This window comes from Abramis brama (assembly GCF_963993115.1).
Source record: "Abramis brama genome assembly, chromosome: 23".
NCBI classification, from domain to species: domain Eukaryota; kingdom Metazoa; phylum Chordata; class Actinopteri; order Cypriniformes; family Leuciscidae; genus Abramis; species Abramis brama.
In genome coordinates, this window is record NC_139985.1 from 28,283,439 (window position 1) to 28,307,878 (window position 24,440).

At 42.7% G+C, this 24,440-nt stretch overlaps 1 protein-coding gene and 1 long non-coding RNA gene across 2 annotated transcripts in view; one reads left to right on the plus strand and one right to left on the minus strand.

The window, feature by feature from the left end:
• phactr3b (phosphatase and actin regulator 3b) overlaps positions 1-24,440 on the minus strand; it is a 102,870-nt gene that overhangs the window by 10,005 nt on the left and 68,425 nt on the right. The window lies entirely within an intron of this gene.
• LOC311074726 lies at positions 1,602-24,230 on the plus strand. Its single transcript, XR_014604347.1, has 3 exons — positions 1,602-1,757; positions 20,036-20,098; positions 21,881-24,230. It is a non-coding gene; the product is annotated as an uncharacterized lncRNA (long non-coding RNA).

A 24,440-nucleotide genomic window follows, 5' to 3' on the forward strand; every position in this document is an offset into this window, starting at 1 on the left:
TTTTTGGTAACACTTTACATGAAGATTCAATTAGTTAGCATAAGTTAACATGAACTAACAATTAAAATTACTTCTAAAGCATCTTAGTTAATGTTAATTTCAATACAGGTTTTCCTGCTTGAATGTTGATTATTTTCCCCGTATTCTCCATTGTTGCAGCTCCTCTCTTCCCAGTCTGTCAGTAGGCGCGTTTCCATTACAGATTTGCGCAAAATTTGTGCGATTTTATTCTAAATGTTGACAAAAAACTATTGCGAAATGACGGCGTTTCCATTAACTGATGTTATGCGATTTATTTATTTCCTCTCGCGATAAGTAAAATCATTCCAGAAACCATTGCAACGGACGTTGGTAGGTTTATGTACTATATCCCAGCCACTGCACTGGCCATTATTATTAATCGAAGGGGACGTATGTGTGTTTTCCAAGCAGTAATGGTAAGGAATGACCCTTATTATACTTGTGAGCGGCACATATGAGGTGTTTCTGGGTGTTTCTCCCTCATATCTGCTTTGAGGTCTTGATTGTGGCATTTATTTGAGGTTTAGAATCCATTATTCCTGTAATTCTTTTGTCTTAAATGAATTTAATAAAGAACTCTGTCTCGTCTTTTGTCCAAACACACAGCGTCATCTATATCAGGTGACCTGTTAATGCGCAAAAGCGGTTTCCATTGCAGTTTTGCGAAATATTTCTTTTTCGAATTGCCTGAAAAACCTCCTCATGCGAGCGTAAAAACTTTTTTGCGATAAATGGGAGTTTTTGCGAAATTGACGTGTTTGCATTGGGCATATTTTCAATCCACAATTTCAGTTTGCACAATTTGAAGGGCAATGGAAATGCAGCTAGTGACACTCTGTTTAGTTCCTGTCTCTATGAAGCCCCTCCTTCTGAAAAGCACACTGTGCTCTGATTGGTCGGCTGGAGCAGTGTGTTGTGATTGGTCGAGCGCTAGTGTGTTTGGGAAATGCCCCAGTTTAACACACTACTAACTAACTCAACCAGGCCCCGCCCCTTTATTCTGCGTATTCATTATTTAAATGAGGAATATTGTGACGTGTTCGTTCCCGGAAGAAACTCAAGACTATAATGGAGGCGTTTCAGGGAGTTACGAAACACTGACACTGATATAGAGCTCCGGAGGCTGACGTCATGCAATCTAAACTCCACCATTTTGGCAGTCAACCAGGAGAGCGCCAGAGCGGCTTTTGCGTTATTGATAGCGGTCGGGTCGAATAATAATTCAAAACAATTACTATTTCAACATGGTGGACAGCTGCTGTGCGCCTGGATTCCAGAACAGGTGGAGGAAAGCATTTAAAAGCATTTTAAATGCTTATGGAAAGTGTAAGTGTTGTTGCATAAATACTCGTGTTTTCATGATGCACAGTTAATAATTGCTGTCATAATTTCATGTAATAAATAAAAATTAACTTAATGTAAAGTTAATAATGTAATGCATGTTTAAAAGCTAAAGGGTAAATAGGCAGCTGAATAAGACGTGGTCAACAGTGTATTTAGTTCATTTTATGCGTTCCGATTTGTCCCGGAACTAATGTTCTCTGTTTGTGTTACCGCTACAACCGTTTAGTCGACGCACTATTGGGTTCCAGCGGAGCAGATGGCTACGAGACTTTGTTAAATTGCATTAAAAGGTTGCAAATGTCGATGTCTGAAGTCAATGCAGACATTCAAATGGACTTTCAAGAGACTTTAAAGGATTTAATAACCTCTTTTCACGACAAGCGGCCAACAAGGTATTTTTTTCACATCGTCTTTATTAAGCTAGATGTTGTTTGTATTTTCATTTGTTAAAGCTATACTGTATAATGCACTGATATATTTGTACTGTGTTAATTTATAAATGTAGTTCTCACGGCGTGAACAAAGCGTTGATGTATCAGAGAGATCAGATGTGCCCACAGCAATAAACGCCCGTTTCAAAGAACCTACCTGTGTCTATGTTGTGAAGAGAGCTACAGAAAGTGTGTGAAAAAAATGTGTTTTATGTTCAGTCACAATTGTGACCGGTGGTGGGATAATGTGTTAATATCAGCTAGCGTCGATAACAACACAGTTGACTTGCCTTTCCAATGACGACAGAGCAGGTTTAAGCTGGTATACTCCAAAATTGAATATTGATAACAAAGTTTGATTGCGTCCATTTGTACCCTCCCGGCTTTTGTAGGCCTTTAAAGAGTCTCCAGAATAGGACGAGGGAAAGTTAATGAAGTAATGTTAGTTATATAACAGGATACTGCAGTTCAGGAAAGCTAACGTTATAAGTTCCTTTATTAATACACATAAAAAGCACCCCGGGGGCATTAGGGGAGAACGGGGTAATGTGAGACATCGGGTAATGTGAGACACCCCCTATATCTAGGCAACGGAACACAATTGTGGTCATATGACCATTATGTTTTCAAGCCCCTTCCATTTCCCCTTGGCCATGAAGGAGAGGACCTCATGGTGCTGTAGTAAGCATGTTTTTTTCACAAAAATATTTTTTTTGCACGTAAAAGTAAATTTTCTTGCTGTCAACTTAATCAACTGTTGTGCCAAAGCAAATTGATTCAAGCAGAAAAACTTATATCATACATGTTGATGAACTACCAACATATAAAACCATGTGGTGATGCTAGCTGAAGATAAGCCTAAATTGCTAAGAGAGATCGTTTTTTTCTAAAATGTGGCGGTGGGGTAAAGTGAGACATGAGGCACAAGTTAAGTTTAGTCTTAAACATATTTTAATGTAATATTACATGACATATGTTTTATTTTTAATGTCATAAACATAGTAGAAAAGCCATCATGCCAAGGCAATACACCAGGAAGAAAACCTGGGGCAAAACACCCCTCGAGGAGATGGAGAGTGCAGCCGCTGAGGTCAAGGAAGGAAAGAAGTCTATAAGAGCAGCTGCAAGGGAGAGAAATATTGACAAGTCAAGCCTCCTAAGATTCATAAAGAAAAAAAAAGAAGGGGGAAGTAAAATCAGTAGCCCGGGGTGCAGTAACTGAGGCAAAGAGGTGGAGCACCTTCTCCCTCTCACCTTGTCCGAATGGAGCGTTTGTCCCCTCCTCGACAAAACCCCCAAGGTCCGTTTTAGGACCGAGGTCGCTCCGACAGGAGCTCCGCACTCTCCCTGGGAGCCTGCTAGGGAGTGAAGTCAGCATGGGAATCTCGTCCATCTGCAACCTCACGGACACTGTCCATTTTATTTTCGGAGGAGGACCTTCCTCCACCGCTTTTTCTCCAGGGGTGTCTCAAGCCCCTGGAGTCGCTTCGCCGTTTACCCAGACCGACTGTTCGACAAGCATATGTTTTACCTTTGGGATCAACCGAGAAGCCCCGGACGGTGAACCGCGATGCGCAGGCTCCCTACACACGGGTCTTGCTCCACTCGGGCCTAGGCTCGAGACGACACGGCCACTCATAGGGCGCATGAGGAACCATCCGCCGGGGGCAGGGGCGGGAGGCATCTGGATCGAGGCCGTAACCGGGAAGGGTGCTTTCAAAGCGGGGGGAGGCGCAGGGCAAAGTTCGGCTCTTAAGATGTGCCAGGGGGGCCCCAACTAATCCAAGCCTCCCGACGCGCCCGCGGCCACCTTTGCGGACATCCGTTTCAGACGGGCCATCTGAGTCTTCCGAGAGGTCCGGGAGGTCTGCGAGCATGGAGCTCTTCTTCAAATACAAGATATTTTTGGACATTTTTACAAGGAGGAATATCCTCCAGTGTGTCTTTCACCCCTAGCTCACCCAGGACGGTGCACGTTCACCGGTGTGCACGCCCTGGCACCGAGGGACTGGGTGTCCAAACCAGACCCTATTTACTGGAAGTCTCGCCCGCACAAAGTGAACTTTCTCTGGGCTGGGTCAGGCTGTTTCCCCACCCGGTCTGACCACCACGGTTCTCTGGTCCATGTTCCTTGTCCGAGCGGAGCATTGTCCCTCCTCCACAAAGACCTAAAGGTCCGTTTTAGGACCGACTTTGCTCCAGACGGAGCTCCAGTGGTGGCGGACAAATCCGAATCTGGCTCAGGACGGGCCACCCTCCCTGGGCTGGCCAGGGGAGGTCTGACTGCATTGAGTTATCCAAATGTATCACAATAATTTGGACATAGTTCATTTTTTTTTTAGGAGGAATTTCCACCTGTGTGCCATTCACCCTTAGCACGCCAAGGGCGTTGCACCTTCACTTGGATGCGCACCGGTGGGTCATCAAAAAAATGTGCTTAATTGACCAATCTCCATGATTCTGTTACTAGTCCGACATTAGTTCTGGAATGTGTGGTTGTCAAGCTAGCTGTCAAGATTCTTACTGTTACAACATGTGTTGTTATGGAAGTTTCAGAGTGGAAAAAGTAAGTGGATCAGTTTACCCCCAGCTGGTTCACTTTATCCCCTTGATTTCTCTGGTCTGTCTCAGTTTACCCCTAAGCTGGGGTAAAGTGAGACACAAGACCACTTTTTTAAAAACAATCATATTTTCACTGCCTTTCGTCCTGAATACATTCTAATAATTTCCATTGCTAGGAAACATCCTGAATTAATGGGAAATGTGTAAATTTGACTGATATATCATTTTAGCTCGCTTAGAGGGGAACAAATGTAAAAAATGTCTCACTTTACCCCACTCTCCCCTATAGGGATCTGTTATGTTTAATCTATTAAGTTTAGCTATAGGTCTATATCTTTTTAATTAAAGTGCGCAGTGAACTCTGTTGCCTTCAAACTCATGCTGCCGTCATCCGTTCACGCTCGTCTCGTACGGCCTCTTTACTGCCAAAATGGCGGTGTAAACAGAATAGGTCACGTGACGTCCGGAGCTCTATAGAGAAGAACTGGAGCTTTTTCATGATCAAACAGCAACATTACACACTAAAGAAAGATCAACATGTAAACAAGCATAAGAGGTGCTCTTTAAATAATGCATTGATCATTTTTGGTTAATGTTAGTCATTGGATTAACTATTGTTAGGCTTATTATTATGAAGTGTTACCATATTTTCTTAACACTTCTGTTGACACATGCTCTTTGAAATAATGTGTACTGATGAACCATTCACAATAAAACCAGCAGTGTATATTGAGAACATAAAAAGAGGACATTGAAACAGGACAAAAGATTTGGAAAGCTTCGTACTGAAGATCTGGAGTACGCAGATCTGATGCACAGGAATGTGGGCGCTCTTAATTGGCTGTGTCTGGTATTGTGCCTCTGATGACTTAATTAGCAAGTGTATTCAAATGTAAATATAGCGCTCTCACTGTTGGATGTCAGATCTGTGCGGAGACAGCGTGTAATTCCAGGATCTGGGCTTTTTTGGAGTTGTAAAGACGATGTCACATCCGGTTCTAGCGTCATATGCACAGTCACTTATGATATCTATAGTTATGAAGCATCCCAAGCATTGGGCCGTCGCCTGGCTGTGAAGCAGAGCTTAATTTAGCAGGCCAGAAACACACAGTCAATAATCCTGCAGCGCTGATGGGGAAACTGGTGCAAACCGGCAAACTCCATTACAACACACCACTAGTAAAGCTCTTTGAGATGTGCACAGGCCAGCTATACGCTCACATAAACACTAATGAAGAGCGGACACATGTGCAAACAAGCGCTTTATTGCACAATGTTCATTCAGCACGGAGGGAACATGCACTCTGTGAATTGTACTGAACATTTTGTGTCTGCCATGAAGGAACAAATAAAGTCAAACAATCGGGGACGACATTTGATCACTATGTAACTGGACGGCTGTTTGAGCCTTTGCTTTGTAGGTTTTACTGTAAAGAGGTTTTCTAAGGAACCGCGATTAATATTTCAGAGAGGCTCCCCTACAGTGCCACACATCTAGCTATTATTGACTGGCTGCTGTTGCCTAGCAACTCCAGCGGCCATCGAATGCTCTGGAGAGGGTAATGATCCGGTGTGTGTGCGTGTGTGTGAGCGCGAGTCGTGAGTCGTGCTGAGGTGATTTGGGCTATAAATGGCTGATTCTTTAAATAGAAACTGAAGTCTTGGGTGTTTTCTGGAAGGAGGAACTATTCCCTAGTACAATACGTGACATCCATGCAATAGGCATCAATTTATAGTAATCTCATATCGATTTTTTTTTTTGTCTTCACAAGGCACTGCAGTTTTTAAGATGCAGTCTCAAAATGCACTGTGAGATATAAGACATCATTAATTCAGTTTAAACAATAAGATTATGTAGCGGGTAATGGACAGTTATCTGATGTTAAGATCTGATGTTAAACTGCTTAAGAAATAATACATATTAGTTTGAGTTGGAATAATTATATTATGCAAGCAAGAAGAAGAGCATATGCGGAGTGATATGCGGAGATGTGAGACTAGCAGATAGATACAGTACAGAAGGAACGGTTTGTTACACAATTAAGCTGAGAACTGTGAATTAATACAGTAATAATGATTTTTGTTCTGTTTTCTGTTCTCAAAGGCATTCATGAAGGCAAGAAAGCTCTATTTTGTTCTAATTTCACAATGATTATATCATGTACACTGAATAAAACAGTGCTGTCAAATCGATAAATCGCATCTAACATAAAAGTTTATGTAATATATGTGTGTATATATTTGTGCACACACGCACACATACACATATATATATATATATATATATATATATATATATATATATGTAAACACCAACTTTTATGTTAGATGTGATTAATCAATTTGACAGCATTAAAATAAAAAACAAATATTATTGGAGTATGCTTTACCAGAAAATACTGTTTCAGTCTTTCTACTTTAAAATGTCATGTTTAATTCAGTGTGTTACTTGCTGTTTCTTTGTAATTAATCGTGAAATTTACTAGCAATTTCTGAGTGAAAATTGTTTCTATACCACATTTTTTTCAGTGTAATAGTTAAAGAGAAAATATTGTGTAACACTTTTTTACAGTGTCCTTGTTACACGTTACATGTAGTTACCGTAGTAATAACTATAAATTTTACATAATTACAGTGTTTAAAATAGAACTAAAACAAAATGAATTAAAACTGAATCCATAAAATGACCTCACGATGGGAACCCTTAAAAGGTTATCTCTGACAGAACCCATGTAGAACCTTTTCCTATATGAACTGTTGTTGTATAGAAAAGTGTGAAGAAATAATGTCATAATATACATTCTGGCGACCTGTCATTCAGTCACACACAGATCTGCTATTGTGAAAGCTGTTGTCTCATCAGAATGGAGCGCTGACAATCGAAGATTGCCGCAGAAATCTGGTTTCGTGGAGCATCTGCGAGTGGGAGTCCTGTTATTTTAACACCGAGCCCTCGCCTCAAAACTAAACAGCCAGCTGTCTTTATCTCGCTTTCTCTATCTCGAGCTGGGCTCTGCTCTAGTGAACGCTCATGAATAATTCATCAGCTCTCCTGTCTATATTTAGCTTCAGCTCGAGTCCTGTGGAGAGAGAGCTATTGATAGTAAGGTCATCCCGGGAGGGGCTCGAGATCTGCCGACGGGTCACGGGCACGACGTAAGATCGTTACGGGAAGCCAAGGTGGATGAGGACCAGCGGGTCACTGCGCCAGGATTGGTCTGGGAAGTGTGGGTACGAATCTCTTCCCTCCTGGAGGTAGCAACAGTGACGTCGAGGATTGATCCGGAGTCCTGCTGCAGTTTTCCAGTGCGACTGACAATGCAGCAGGATAAAAATAGCATCCGAGAGGAATCCCCCTTCCCCGCCAACACAGTGCTCTGCTCATGGCGCAGTCTGACACAATTCACATGCTAATGTACAGAACACAGTGTTACACAACAACACACACAACGAAATTATACAACAGAGAATTGGGAGATCATGTCAGTTGATGTGAATGACCGCAGAGGTTGATTTCCTAACCAGGCTAAAGCAAAGGGATGCAGTTATATAATCCTGGCACAATGAAACAACGAAACAAGCAAAACATGCTTTCGCTATGTAGGCAGTAATGCAACTGTCAGAATGGCTAATCAAATATTGCCAAAAAATGAGTTCTCAATGTGAATTTAACAGGACATGTTTTTTTTTCATTGTTATTCTGTTATATATCCTGTTATTCAAGCTGTATCATTTAATCTGCTTTGTTTATGGGGCCAAAGTGCCTCAATCATAACTAAAGATTAATTGACAGGTTTTCCCCTTCACAAGCTTTCCAATATGGGTTAATATTAGGGCAACATTTAATCGCATCCAAAATAAAAGTTTGTGTTTACATAATATATGTGACCCTGGACCACAAAACGCCTCGGTTACGTCTGTAACCTCGGTTCCCTGAAGAGGGAACGAGCGTTGCGTCGAGTTTGACGCTATGGGAACGCTTTGCGTGATGACGTCTTGAAGCACATGTAAAATCAGTCCAATGGTGTGGCGGAACGTCAGAGGCGGGTGACGTCACGTACCAGGAAGCTATAAAAGCCGGCCCGAAACAGAAAACGAAAGCTTCGTAAAGTCTGAAGTCGTGTTGACAGGCATGAAGGAGATATGGCAAGGTGACGCAACGCTCGTTCCCTCTTCAGGGAACCGAGGTTACAGACGTAACCGAGGCGTTCCCTTTCAAGGGAACTCGCGTTGCGTCGAGTTTGACGCTATGGGAACGTCTATACCAACGCCTCCATAGCTACAAATGTCTGTCCTGTGTGAAATCTGGTGAGCAGCACTAGGAAGACAAAACATGAGACCCTGGAGCAGAGTCTAGATCCAGAGAGTAGAACCTGACGAAAGTGTGCGGTGAGGACCAGCCTGCCGCATCACAAACGTCCTGTAACGAAACTCCTGATATAAGGGCCTTAGAGGCCGCCATACTCCTCGTAGAGTGCGACCGGACAGCCAAAGGAGAAGGCTGTCCAGCCGCCTCATAAGCAAGTGAGATAGTCTCAACCACCCACTTGCTTATCCTTTGCTTAGACACTGGACCTCCCTTGTTAGGGGAGCAAATGTCACTTTTACGCCACAGGGCAGCTCTGTGGACATACGCGTCTAACGCCCGAACAGGGCAAAGCAAATTATTCGCCTCCTGGTCCGATTTCGAAAGGGAGGAGGACCTCCAAGTGCCACGAGGGAAACGAGATACCAAAGGGGTCTTTCCCCACAGACATTCCACCCAAAGGACTGTGGTAAGCAACTACGGCCGCCACATAAACCTTTAAAGTGGACGGGGTCAGACCTGCAGTGAACCGGTCCTGCAGGAACTCCAGAACTGTACCAATTGGGCAGTTGACTGGATCCAACCGACGGTCACTACACAAAGAGGTGAATACTCTCCAGTTCAGGGCATAAAGTTTCCTCGTGGAGGGAGCTCTGGACTGTAGAATGGTCTCAACAACCTCAGTTGAGAGACCTGACTCTATGAGCTGGGCCCCCTCAGAGGCCAAGCCCACAGGTTCCACAGTTCTGGTCGGGGGTGAAAAATCGAGCCCCCTGCTTGGGACAGAAGGTCCCTCCTGACGGGTAGCTCCAGAGGAGGCCCGTCGAGGAGGGACACAAGATCGGGAAACCATACTCTGCCCGGCCAACGCGGGGCTATAAGAAGCAGGCAAACCCGGTCCCTGCGAACTCTTTCCAGAACTCCCGGGAGCAGAGCAACTGGGGGAAAGGCGTACAGACGTAGCCTCGGCCACGTCTGTACCATAGCATCCAGTCCCAGAGGAGCTGGATGCGTGAGGGAGAACCAAAGTGGACAGTGAGACGTCTCTCGAGACGCAAACAGATCCACTTATAATTTCCATATCAGCTCCACCACCTCGGGGGTGGAGCCACCATTCCCCGGGCCTCGGCCCCTGTCTCGACAGAGTGTCTGCTCCTATATTCTGGACCCCGGGGATGTAGGCTGCCTTGAGTGACAGCAACTTCCCCTGGGACCACAAGAGGATATGGCGTGCCAGCGCAAACCCCCTTGATATAGGCGACTACCGACGTGTTGTCCGTATGTACTACACATGGTGTCCCCTGAGACCTGTGATAAAGCTCCTCAGAGCCCGGAAGACAGCTAACATCTCTAGGCTATAGAATGCCAGGAACGATGATGGTCTTCCCACAGACCTTGAGATGAGCGACCCTCAGGATCGCTCCCCAACCCGTGAGGGAAGCATCCGTCGTTAGCAGTTTGCGACGACAAGGAGCTCCCAGCACTGGGCCCTGGGACAGGAACCAAGGTTTCTTCCACATAACCAAGGCACGTAGGCATCACCGCGTGACCTTGATTGTGCGAAATGGGTTGCCCCTCGGGGAAAAACCCTCTGGTCCTGAGCCACCACTGCAGGGGCCTCATGTGCAGCAGTCCAAAAGGTATCCCGTTGGAAGCTGCTGCCATGAGACCCAACAGTCTCTGGAACTGTTTGACAGTGAGTAGCTGGCCTAGCTTTACACTTCTCACAGCTGCCAGGATCGAAGCGTGGCGATGACAGGCGTGCCTGCATCGACACTGAATCCCAAACCACGCCTAAAAAAGTGGTCCTCTAAAATAGAGAAGCACACTCTTCTTGGCGTTCAGCCGTAACCCCAACTCTTTCATATGGGCGAGAACAACATCTCGATGTTGAACCGCCATCTAATGCGACTGAGCTAAAATCAACCAATCGTCGATGTAGTTCGTGATGCGAATACCCCGGAGGCGCAGAGGCGCCAGAGCTGCATCCACGCATTTGGTGAAAGTGCGGGGTGATAAAGCCAGGCCGAATGGAAGAACTCGATATTGGTATGCTTTGCCCCCGAAAGCAAACCTCAGGAACTTCCAATGACACGGACGGATGGAAATATGCGTCCTTGAGGTCTATCGTGACAAACCAGTCCTCGGACTAATCTGTGGCACGATTGTCTCAATGTTAACATTTTGAACTTGAGCTGCATGACAACTCGAAGACCTAAAATGGGACGCAATCCCCCGTCCTACTTCGGAACTATGAAGTACCGGCTGTAAAACCCGGTTCCCTGTTGGAGGGAGGTACATATTCTATGGCCCCTTTCTCTAACAGAGTGTTTACTTCCTGTTCCATAACCAGAACCTGCTCGGGGCCCACCATTGTGGGCAGGACCCCCATAAACCGCGGTGGGCGTTACTAGAATTGTATCTAATACCCTTTTTCCACGGTCTGCAGGACCCAACGAGAAACATTTGACAGTAGCTTCCACGCTGTCAAAGATTCTACTAGAGGTACCAGTCTCTCGAGACTGGTTTCTGGATTTTGTTGCTGTTGAGTAGTCGGTTCGTCGCCCTGTAACGGCGCACCGGCAGGGAACGACCAAACAGACTGCTCTAGCACCCTCCTCAGAGGGGGCGGGCATCCCGAGGCCACTACGTTTCCGGGTGGACCTTGAGATATGTGCTCGCCGGAGACCGCTGCGCCCTGTAACACCGGAGGCGGCAGGGTTGGCAGAACGGTCCCCTGAGGGCACCGAAGAGAGACGGCACCGTATTTTTCTCCTGCTGTTGAGCAGTCGGTTCGTCGCCCTGTAACGGCGCACCGGCAGGGAACGACCAAACAGACTGCTCTAGCACCCTCCTCAGAGGGGGCGGGCATCCCGAGGCCACTACGTTTCCGGGTGGACCTTGAGATATGTGCTCGCCGGAGACCGCTGCGCCCTGTAACACCGGAGGCGGCAGGGTTGGCAGAACGGTCCCCTGAGGGCACCGAAGAGAGACGGGCACCGTGAAAGAGGTGTTAACCGCTCTGCTTCGGGGGGACTACCCTCATTTGTCCTGAGCCCTCAGACATCAGGACTTTTTCCCAGCAGCCTTCTTGGCGGTAATAACGGTCCGCAGATCCGTTTTACCCCTCGAAGACTGCTGGGTTTGAGAGCGCCCTCCGTGTCCCCGAGATTTTTGTGGGGGAGCACGGGAGGAAACGCTCTGTTTCTGAGTGGCGCGGTGCTCAGCGCTCTTTTTAGAGGAGTGAGGCTGCTCCCGCTCAGCAGCCTCATAGAAAGAACGGCGGGGGAGAAGTTTCTGAAGTGCAGCTGCCTGTTTTGAAGCTTCTTGTGACTTCGCTACAGCACTATTAACTGCGTCTCCAAATAACCCTTGCGTGGATACTGGTGCATCTAAAAGAACATGTTTTTCTTTGTCCTTTATGTCACTTAAGTTGAGCCACAGATGCCTCTCAGTGGCCACCAGGGCTGCCATAGAGCGGCCGATGGATTTAGCCGTCTCCTTGGTGGCCCTGAGAGACAAATCCGTGGCTCTACGCAGTTCAGACACCGTATCAGCACTAATACCCCCGCCCTCCTCATAATCACCCAATAACTCAGCCTGGTAAGCCTGCATTATGGACATTGTATGTAAACACGCTGCAGCTTGACCGGCGGCGGCATAAGCTTTATGAACCAGGGAAGAAGTAACTTTTACTGGCTTGGAAGGAAGTGCAGGAGCCTTCAGAGAAGATGCCGTTGCTGGAGAGAGATAGCTCGCGAGCGTCTCTTCCACCTTCGGCATCTCCCCATAACCATGCTCTTTATAATTGTGAATGGATGAATAGTGTGATGTTTGTGCAGTATACACTCGATATGACACTGGTTTCGCCCACGATCTCGACACCTCGGTGTGGAGATCGGGGAAAAACGGCAGGCTCCTGCGCTGGGGCTGCGCACGAGATGGCAGGAAGCGTTCGTCGAGCTTACTTTTCGAACGAACGTCCTGCCTATCTTCTGGCCACTCAATAGACAGTCTGTCAACAGCTCTAGTAATGACATCGAGCAGTTCCTCAAACGCATGAGACTGAGGTGGCGAATCCTCAGACTCAGCTTCAATACTCACAACATCCAACTCCTCAGAGCTGGATAGTTGCAGTACTGGTACCTCTATCGGGGGGGAAGAAACCGCAGCGCGTGCTTCCACACCCTGATAAGAGGCACTGGATCTATCAGACGGATGCTGAGATAAGGCAGAGCCCGTCTCAACATCCACTGATAAATCCATCTGTGAACCCCAGGTCTGAGATCGACGCCGTGCCTCGGCAGCGGCGGGACCCGAGCCCTGGGGAGCGTGGTCGGGATTGAACCGAGCCAAGCGGGATCGGAGCGTACGCAATGGAAGCGCACAGCAATGCACACAGTCACCACCCTCGAGTGCTGACTGGGCATGCTCCTCTCCCAAACAAACAACACAAAGAGTGTGTGTGTCACCTCCCGTTAAATAACGCGGGCAGGGATGGACACACACTCTAAACTGCTGCTCGCTCGCCATACTGAATATATATATATATGATATAGACAGACAACACCAAATATACAGACAGATTTCACACAGAGCGCAACTGAAGACTCAGAAAGCTTTCGTTTTCTGTTTCGGGCCGGCTTTTATAGCTTCCTGGTACGTGACGTCACCCGCCTCTGACGTTCCGCCACACCATTGGACTGATTTTACATGTGCTTCAAGACGTCATCACGCAAAGCGTTCCCATAGCGTCAAACTCGACGCAACGCGAGTTCCCTTGAAAGGGAACCAGTCATAAGACTCAATTTTGTTTTAATTGATGTATGGTTTGTTAGGATATGACAGTATTTGGCTGAGATACAACTATTTGAATATCTGGAATCTGAGGGTGCAAAAAAATGGAAATACTGAGAAAATCTCCTTTAAAGTTGTTCAAATGAAGTCCTCCATGTTGCTGCATCCACTCACAAAAATAAATGTGATGAATTTCAGTAGGAAATTTACTAAATATCTTCATGGAACATGATATAATATCCTAATGATTTTTTACATTTTTGTCATTAAAATAAAAATCACTAATTTTGACCCATACAATGTATTGTTGGCTACTGCCACAAATATACCCGTGCGACTTATGAGTGGTTTTCCAGGGTCATATATGTGTGTGTACTGTGTATATTTATTTTGTATATATATAAATACACACATATGCATGTATATATTTAAGAAAATGTGATATTTATATATAATATAAATTATGTATTATAATATATATATATATACAGTATATACATGCACATATTTCTTAAATATATACATGCATATGTGTGTATTTATATACAAAATAATTAAACACAGTACACACACATATATTATATGCACACAAACTTTTATTTTGGATGCGATTAATCGTTGGCCAGCACTAGTAAATATAAATTGCCATTTGGTGCTGTATCAATGCATGCATCAATGAATGAAAACGACAAAACCGTTGAAACGACACAGCAAAGAGAGAAAACAGAGACGTCGTGTAAAGTCTCCAAAAATTCTATTTTTTTTTTTTTCAAGACCGAATGATTGATACTTCAATGCAACATAACGGAGAACTTCATCAAGTCTCCCGAGCCATATAAACAACTTTTCAGCCATAAAACTGTCCTCTCGGTACTAGAGCAAATTGATCAGAGGAGCGAGTGAGGCGACCACTGAAAAACAAGGCATCAGTTTTCTGTTGACCAGTCATTCTTGTTAAAAATGATTTCCCAGCACTGGACAAAAGAGACAATGTGTGTGTTGTGTACACGCTCCCCTGCTGTTGTTGCGCGCGGGGATACACACCTGTGTTTACACACACCGCACATGGAGAGCTCCAGTTACACAGCTCCTCACAGCCTGACTCACGGCTGGGTCATGAGAGCTGAGCACACACTTCTGTTTCACACTGCTTTCTTAGGTTTCTTCCTGTCAGACCTCGAAGTAATTAAATACCATTATAAAGTTCACTTCATATCATCCAAGCATCTCCGTGTGTTTCTGTGTGCAAAACTTTGATAGGACAGGTTTTTACAGATCTTAAACCAACCCAGTTTAACCCTCTGGGACTGTTGCGTGTCAGTCAAAAATGACAGATTTTTTTTTTTTTTATTTCAAGGAGTGCACTATATTTTGTTCGATAATGTTTTTTATTTTATATTTTGTATTTTTATGGAGCTAAATTATATTTATGCATTAGTTATAACCAATTTATTAACTTTTTGAGAATGGACCTGCAAATGTAATTTCCAACTTAAACTGTCATAAATCTTGAATGCTTTGGAGCACAGACTGAAGTTTGGTCTCTTCTTAAAGACAAAGTGAAGTGAAAAAAGTATTTTAAAAAAAGTGACCATGAAACAAAAGTTTCTAACTTATGAAAAATGCACAAAAATAAAATTTAAAATTTTTATATGAAAATTATATTTTCCAAAACACGTTTTACTCTAAAACTGTGAGCAAATCAAAGCCATACATCTAATCCAGCTGTGTTCCAAATTTGAGATTGATATCTCAAAAAAATTGTTTTCAGTAAGATTTTGTTTGGCAACAGTATACCGAACGTTTCCACTAGATGAAATTTGCCTCCCATTCATTTCCAATGTGCTCATTTTTGATCGAAGATATTAATTATTTTAAATCGGTTTCTTATTATCTGTTCACTGTTGCCAATTCTCATACTTAAAGTTACAGGGCCATATTTTAACGATCTGAAACGCAAGTAACTTTGTGGGCGGATCTCGGGCGCTGTTGCTATTATACCGGCGGGATAAATGACTCTTGCGCCCGACGCAAATCTAAAATGTGTTGGTCTGAAGAAGCTTCATTACTCATAGGTGTGGTTTGGGCGTAACGTGAAATAAACCAATCAGAGCGTCATCTCACATTCCCTTTAAGAGCAGGCGCGCTTGTTCCATGGCGGATTGCTATTATAACGGCGGATTTGCCAGACGCACGCCAGGAGCGGTTCACAGCCGAGGAGACCGACGTTCTCGTCAGGGCCGTAAAACACAGAGAAGTGACATTGTATGGGGATGGAGAAACACACCCAAATTAGCTTCGCTTAAACAGGCGTATAATAATTTGGGTAAATGTGTAAGCTAGATTTATGCCTATTTTTTCACATCTTCATGGACACAACAATGATTTCCCTCATGTGGAATATTTTTCCTTGTAATAATGTATGATTTGCAAAAATGAGAACTGCTGCTTCTGTGTAGATGAGAGAATCAAAGTGTGTGTGCGTTGTGCTCACGTTACATTATGGCCAAGCATGCGCCCTTAAAATAGCGTCTGAATAACGCGCCACTGACTTTAGACTAGGTTTCTCCTGGTCTGTGGCGGAATTGTTTTCTGAAACTGCAAAATAGCACCAGGGAACGTTTGCGCCGGAACACACCTCCTCTTTTCGCTGAACCGCCCCCGGGAGCGCAAGTTCATTCCCTAATTTACCGACGTGCGTCTGTGGAGGGAAAAGTCCGTTGTGCGTCGGGTGCAAAATAGGAATGATACATGCGTCGGTGTACAAAGTCAATTGCGCTGGGCGCAAGATAGGGCCCACAGGGTTACATATCAGGCTGGAATACACTAGGCATCATTCACTTGCCGACTGGTTACAGAGGAAGAACTAAACGGCTGAGGATCACAAGCTAACGTACTTTCAAGTCATTCTGAACTCATTGCTAGAAGACGTGTGATAAATGAAAATGTTCTCAAATCGGCTCAAAATATCCATCATGTTTGAGACCCTCCGAATGGATGGAATCACAGTCTAATGTCTGTGTCTATCATATACACTACGCGATTTTCTGTGAAATCTGCCGAAAATCTGTAGACTAGCTCTGACTTTAAAGAACTAGCATCGACTCGGTAAAAAATCTGGGCAAAAATCATATAGTGCATTCCTTAACCCTAAGCATAAAACATAACTCATTTCGCACGTTTGTGACAAATGTTACCTCAAATTATACGGTTTGTTGACAAACCTAGCAGCCATTCACAACACATGCAAAAACTCTTGCATTTTCGTCAGAAAAACGAGTTGAAAATTGGTTATTGTGGAAAGCAGCCACTCTAAAATGCAATTTTGTTTTGTTTTCCAGTACAAATATCTAAACTTTTTTAAATCAAGGTACATTTACTTGAGAAGCAAAATTACTTAAGATATTAGCTCTTGTTTTCTGAAAAAAAAACAAAAAAAACAAGAAACAAAACTGCCAGTGGAGTCAGAAAAATAAACTTAACACAAAGGGAAAACGACACCACATTGGCAGATGCTGTATTTGTTCTTGTCTTTAGCAAAAACTCACTTTATTTTGAAGATTTTTTCAGAAAACAAGAGCTAATCTTAAGTCATTTTGCTTCTCAAGTAAATGTATCTTGATTTAAAAATGTTAAGATATTTGTACTGGAAAACAAGACAAAAATATTGAGGAAGAAAATATTTTTTTTTGCAGTGCAGTCTCACCCCATGCATCATCTGATGCCCTTCATTGATGAAGTTCAGAAGGGTCACACGCACACACACACACACACTCAGCGATATGTAACACCCTGTGGCAAGGCCTGACCTGGGATCAGTTTCTCTTATCACCTCAATAAAGTTCATCGCTGCGATTGTGTGCAGCTTCGATCTCCAAGCGCTCGGTTGCATAAGCCAGTCCAGTGGAGGCCTTACATAAGCTGTGTGTGTGTGAGGCCAGTCTCAGCCTCCCAGTGGGGTGTGTGTTACCCATCCGAGAGCGACTGTCAGCGCCTCGCAGAACTCACACACACACTCCAGAGGGGCTCCTGTATACTTACACCTGTAACAACATGACATACGGTAACCCTTCAGCCTAGCCGTGTTTATAAAGCCAACCTTTCGGTTCTGAACGTCCAGATTCCAGCATTGGATTGTCAACAATGGACCAAAGATCATAAACGACCATTGAATTTCCCAGAACATCATCTCATCTCAAATTGTTACTAAAGGTGTGGTCGCATTTACTCTTTCTCAGTGATCTTCTTTGATTGGGAGTTTTGCATAAGGACGAGAAAGTTCCCATGTTTAAGTTGCTCGTGTGAGTTCATCGCACCGACCGACAGAAATCTGCTTGGTTTGAAAGTGACTTCTGTGAATGTAGTGATGTCCAGTTCATGAATGAATTATTCTTTTGAACCAGTTGTTTTTAGTGAACTGGCTGAATCAGTTCACCAAATCGGACTGATGGCTCAAGTCAGCACAGTTACTCAATCAAACTCACTTCCAGACGTGTCTAACAGTCACTCCATCTCAAAATGAGCCAATATCCGGAGTTTATGATCTTATGATGCCGGTTCTGCCGACTCATTCAGCACTCCAGTTAATCCAACAGTACACTGAACTGAGAACAGTCTCTCGGGAATATCTGACATGCTGAGAACTGTGTACGAGGGTTATATAATGTATGTATGTTTCTGAGGTCTTTTGCTGAAAAGCATAAAGTGTAACAAATAATATTGTAAATATAACAGTGACCCAATGGTAGGAGTTCTCGAGTTAACAGCAGAACAGACTCATCTCGAGTCAAGAGTCGGTTAATGTCTCAACGGTTCTCGAGTCACCGGTTCACTGAACTGAGGTAAAAGTTCAGACTCGACCGTGTCCACGAAGAACCAATGAGCTCCTGACTTGAATGAGGGGGGAATATAAAGGTTTTTTTGTGTGTGGTTTCTCATGGTTTATGTAAAAGTTTGATTATGTTAATCAAAACTAGTTTATTCACTATATGTGCGTTAGACATGTAAAACATCAGCGTTACATGTCATTATTATTGTATATGTTGTCAAAATGAGTTTTTTCCAGCTTCGTCTTCTAGCTAAAGTTAACCCTTTTCTTAACAGGCATGATCTAGAAAAGGCGATTCATGCTTTTATTAGTTCGAGGTTGGATTATTGTAATGCTCTTTATGTTGGTTTAAATCAAAGCTCCATTTCACGACTTCAACTTGTGCAAAATGCTGCTGCTCGGTTTTTAACAAATACAGGCACGCACACATCACTCCCATCCTCTACACTTTACATTGGCTTCCAGTGCAGTTTAGAATAGATTTTAAGATTTTGTTGTTCGTTTTTAAGGCCCTAAATGGCCTGGCCCCGGAGTACTTAAATGAGATTTTAACCCTGCGTGAGCACAGCCGGTCGTTACGGTCTTCAAATCAACTGGTTTTAGAAGTCCCAAGGTCGAAGTATAAGCGATGGGGTGATCATGCGTTTGCAGTTGCTGCCCCGAGACTCTGGAACAAGTTACCCCCTGATATTCGTACAATTGCAGATGAAACTCTTTTTAGGTCTAAACTCAAAATCCACCTGTTTAGAATGGCTTTTAATACACAGTAGTGGTGTGACAATTTCCCTTTTACTGTTTCTTTTCAACTTTTTCTTTTCTTTTTTGATTTTACTGTTATATGTATTTATTGTATGATATGTTGTTTTATTTTATTCTATGATGTGAAGCCCTTTGAAAGCCCTTTGCCCTTTGTTGTAAAGCGCTATACAAATAAATGTTGATTGATTGATTGATTGATTATTGGGTGCTTTAGTAATAAAATTGTGTATATGTAACATCATTGTGTGATTGCGTAAACAAACTGGTGAATCGTTTTTTGAACCAGTTTATTGAAACGAACTGTCCGAAAGAACCAGTTCGCGGAAAAGAATCAGACTTCCCATCACTACAATGGACCATGGACCTTTGTTCTCAGAGAAATTACACTGAAACATCGCTAATGTCAGTTAAAGAGATCGTTCACCCAAAAAACGAGATCACCCTCATGCCATCCCTGATGTATATGACTTTCTTTCTTGAGATAAACACATCGGGATGGAATGAGGGTGAGTGAATGATGAGTGAATGATGAACTATCCCTTTAAGAGCTCTGTATGAACATATGTGTATGAGATGCGTTTTGAACAAACATCTAACATATGAAACTTCAGTGTTTATCAGTGCATGAATGATTCTTCAAATCATGTCTGGTTGAAGAGAGCTGTGCTGCTACTTTACTTAAGCAGCCAAACTTTCAATCTTATTACTATTATCTGGTAACTTTTTTTATATATACTTTTATTTTTAATTATTTTGATTTACAAGATTAACAATGAAAGCAAAAACAATATTAACAGAAGGGAGGAAAATAAATTATGAAAACTGTATATATCAAATATATGCTACATAGCGTACACAGCTGTATACTTATAAATACATATCAGCGCATATTCTTAATTATCTATCTGGTAACTTTTAAGAAACATCCTTCTTATTACTGACAAATTTGACACAGATGTGTGAACTATTGTGGGTGTGTTTCCGCAGAAAATGATCCGCAGCTCTCACGCGGAAACATACCGAGAGCACGAGAGGGAATCTCAGAGGAAGGTGAGAGCTCTGCTGATCTCTCGAACTGTGAACACACACATCTCATCATCGCTCCACGTGTGATTCTGCTGAAGAAGAACACTGACGGTCAGAAGACATCGGCAGCTCAGTGGGACAGAAGTTTGATTTAGAGCATTTATTTGACATTATTAAAGTATTACTCTGACAGGTCAACCAATGGTGTGAGTAGTGGTGTGCTATATGGATCGTGTAAGATGATATCGTAATCATTTTTTTAATGATGTGCGAGCTGACATAGCGTATGTCACTTGCTTTGCAAAATCCAAACATAACCACACCTTGAGAGTGCACATGCTTTCACTGCATGACGAGGCCTTTTTAATGCTGTTAGAATGCAATGATATTTAAGATATACACAGCTATTGTTTCATCTATGAGGTGTGTCTTATATTTATACCAAATTATATAGTTCAGCAATATCACACGAGCAAGAGTGATGTTTTCCCCAAATATCAGCAGGATTGTGAATGTTATATTGATTTTATAAAACAGTTCAATGAACAATAGTTGTGTCCCAAATGCCCACTATGTATGTACTTATACATGATGTACTAATACACTATGAACTTATACACTACATACTTATACACTATGTTAAACTACGTACTTATACACTATGCACTTATACAGTACACTATACACTATGCACTTATACACTTATACACTATGTTAAACTATGCACTTATACACTGCACTTATACACTATGAACTTATACACTATGCACTTATACACTACGCACTTATACACTATGCACTTATACACTGCACTTATACACTATGAACTTATACACTATGCACTTATACACTATGAACTTATACACTATGCACTTATACACTATGCCCTTATACATTATGCACTTATACACTATGGGCCCTATTTTAACGATCTAAGCGCATGGTCTAAAGTGCAGGGCACAAGTTCACTTAGAGCGTGTTCAAATCCACTTTTGCTAACAATGTTTAACAATGGGAAAAATGGTTGGCGCTTCCGGCGCATGGTCTAAAAGGGTTGTCTCTATGCTCTTAATGAGTAATGGGAGTGTTTTGGGATTTACGTGCATTAAACCAATCAGAGTCTCATCTCCCATTCCCTTTAAATACCAGTTGCGCTCGCGCCATGACAGAATTTGATAGAGGAAAGACCGAAGCCGTCTCCAGAGCGCAAACGGATCTGCTCATGCGCGAGGTAAAAGTGCAGTAATGAAAAGCAGACCATCTACAGGACAAGCCGGATTCCACCATATCTTTATGTACACAATAATAATCTTTTACATTGTAATCCTTTTAATTTTAATATTTGGCATGTTTGTGTGCTGCTGTGCGTCCCTGTGTGTAATAAGCAGAGTGTACCCGCGTTGTGGACCTGCATAGGCGTACATTACTAACGCGCTTTAGACCAGGTTTCAGTTGGTCAATGGCTCAGTCTATTTCAGTTCCTCAAAATAGCAAAGCACCAACAATGTGCCTGAACACACCTCGTTTTCAGACCAGCAGCCCATGGGCGCACAAATGGGCACAAATGCATCTGCTATTTAAACAGCGTGGCGCAGGACATTAAAATGAAAACTGCGTTGGACTGAAATTAGCAAAAAAACACTTGCATCGCGCTTGGCGCTGCATTGCGCCAGGTGTAAGATAGGTCCCTATGTACTTATACACTATACATGTATACACTATGCATTTATACACTATGCACTTATAATATTATATAAGTGCTATAATTAGCACTATGCTAATATTCGTCTCTCTGTTTATCCCGAGGTTTACTGCAGTCCGCCGGATCCAGGCCGTATCCAGATCTGATGAAGGACCTGCTCCTGGACACGACAACAACGCAGTCCTGAAGTGTCCACCAGTCTCTCCCCTGTGAAGGCCTCCTTCCATTCCCTTTACCTCAGTACAGATAAAACGTTGTCGGGATAATTCCGGTTCACGTGGTTACGCAGAAGCGATAAATAATTTTTTATTATACATTTTTAAGCGCGTTGAGGGTTTTCTGTTAGAATGGTGTCGTGTTAGCGGCCCCTAAGTTAATAACTAATGATCTTTGCAACGGAAGTGAATCAATCAATCAAAACTAACTTTAGCTGGACAATAACTTTATTCTAGAGCTGCTGTAAAGCCAAAACAATCTCTGTTACTGTAATTTCCTATTATTACTGTAAAGCCGCTTTGAAACAATCTATATTGTAAAAAGCGTTATATAAATGAAGGTGACTTGACTTGACTTAGACACTATGTACTTATACACTATGCACTTATACACTATGCACTTATACACTATGCTCTAATACACTATGCACTTATACACTATGCACTTATACACTATGCTCTAATACACTATGCACTTATACACTATGCACTAATACACTATGCTCTAATACACTATGCACTAATACACTATGCACTAATACACTATGCACTTATACACTATGCACTAATACACTATGCACTAATACACTATGCTCTAATACACTATGCACTAATACACTATGCACTAATACACTATGCACTTATACACTATGCACTAATACACTATGCACTAATACACTATGCTCTAATACACTATGCACTAATACACTATGCACTTATACACTATGCACTTATACACTATGCACTTATACACTATGAACTTATACACTATGCACTTATACACTATGCACTTATACACTATGCTCTAATACACTATGCACTAATACACTATGCACTTATACACTATGCACTTATACAAGGTTATTTTGTCATTCAGCATTAGAGTCTGATCAATTTAATGAATGATTCAATGAATGAATGAACCAGCCATTTGAACGAATCATTTGAATGAATGACTCACTCATTAAGACAGTCCTGTGTCCCAATAGGCCCATTTCCATACCGCATATTAGACAAAAAACTGTATGTGAGCCAAGTAGTGTGTCCGAATTCATAGTGTTCATAAAACAGTGGGTGAAAAGTATCCGGGCGACCTACTACATCCGGCGAGATTACGATGGACACTTACTATCCCCTGAGGCCACGGGAGCGATGCCGTAGGTCACATGACAGTGACAAAAACAAAATCTTATAGCATTATTTATGTAACCGTAAATGTATTCAAGCTACCTCTGAGCTGCACTAACCAGTCTGTGTAAATACATATAAATGGCACTTCAGATGCAGGTTCGGGGAAGATAGATACCATCACAAAAACAAACAAAATATAGTAGGCCTATTGTTATCGGCAAAATCCCATTTCAAATAAAATATCAATAACCACTTTAAAATCTAGTTTATACTGTGTACTAACTGAAGGGTGAAGCTCAGGAGATGTTTAATCGGACAGTAAAGCCCCGCTTCACAGAGCAAAGCAAAGCATGTTGCTTAGTAAAAGCTTTCATTAGACAGTCTTCCATTCTCTCCCTCTGCTCTGTTCTTCTTACTCCAGCAACTCCCCAGTTATTTACAACCACTGGGATTACACACAATGTTCTCCATTAATATTTTATTAGTTCACTGATAATCACAGCTGAGGAGGAATACATTGGAGCCGAGCGCACACTGGTTTATCACCCGGTCACTGAGGAGGCATAACCAGTTAATGACTTAAGTAACTTCAGCAAGAAACATAAATGACAAACAAGTCTGTCTCATGAGGATGCTTGAATTATGCAACCACTATAAATAAATAAATAAAAAACACAGGAATCCACCTTTGTGACAAGAAAACTGGAAGCGAAGTGAGAATACTAAAATAAAAATTCCACTGCAACACAAACACGAATTGCTTCTGTAAGAATGAGCAGGCTTTCAGTTTGTACCATTGATTGTTTTCCCTCTCCATGAAATGGCTTTCAAACCACTTACAGTGAGCAGATGTCCTGTTATGCATGGGGTAGTCCTGTATTTCCCAGGAAAAACAGGACATCTGGCTACCCTAAAAGCTGCAGCCTAAAGCTTTCTGTAGACAGGTAAAAAAAAAAGGTTTGTCTGATCCTTCTCCACCCTAAAATATCGAAACCGTTTACTTTTTGTAAGATCCACCCCACTGTCTGATTTTGATTTATTTGAACAAATCTCTTAATAGATCCTTTTTCACACCACCAAAATATAAGCTGTAAGGATTATAGTTGGAGAACTGCAGACGTTAGTTCAGAAAATCTGCAAAACTATCATTAGACGCCTATACATAATCACCACTTCTTTAGAAGGGTTTCCATAAAAAAGCCCTTTCTGTCATCAAATAACAATCTCATGTGCCTACAGTTTGCCAAAGTCACATGACCTTTCAGTGGAAATGGGTTGTGTGAGACAAAATAGGTTGAAAACAAAACTACAGGTATTT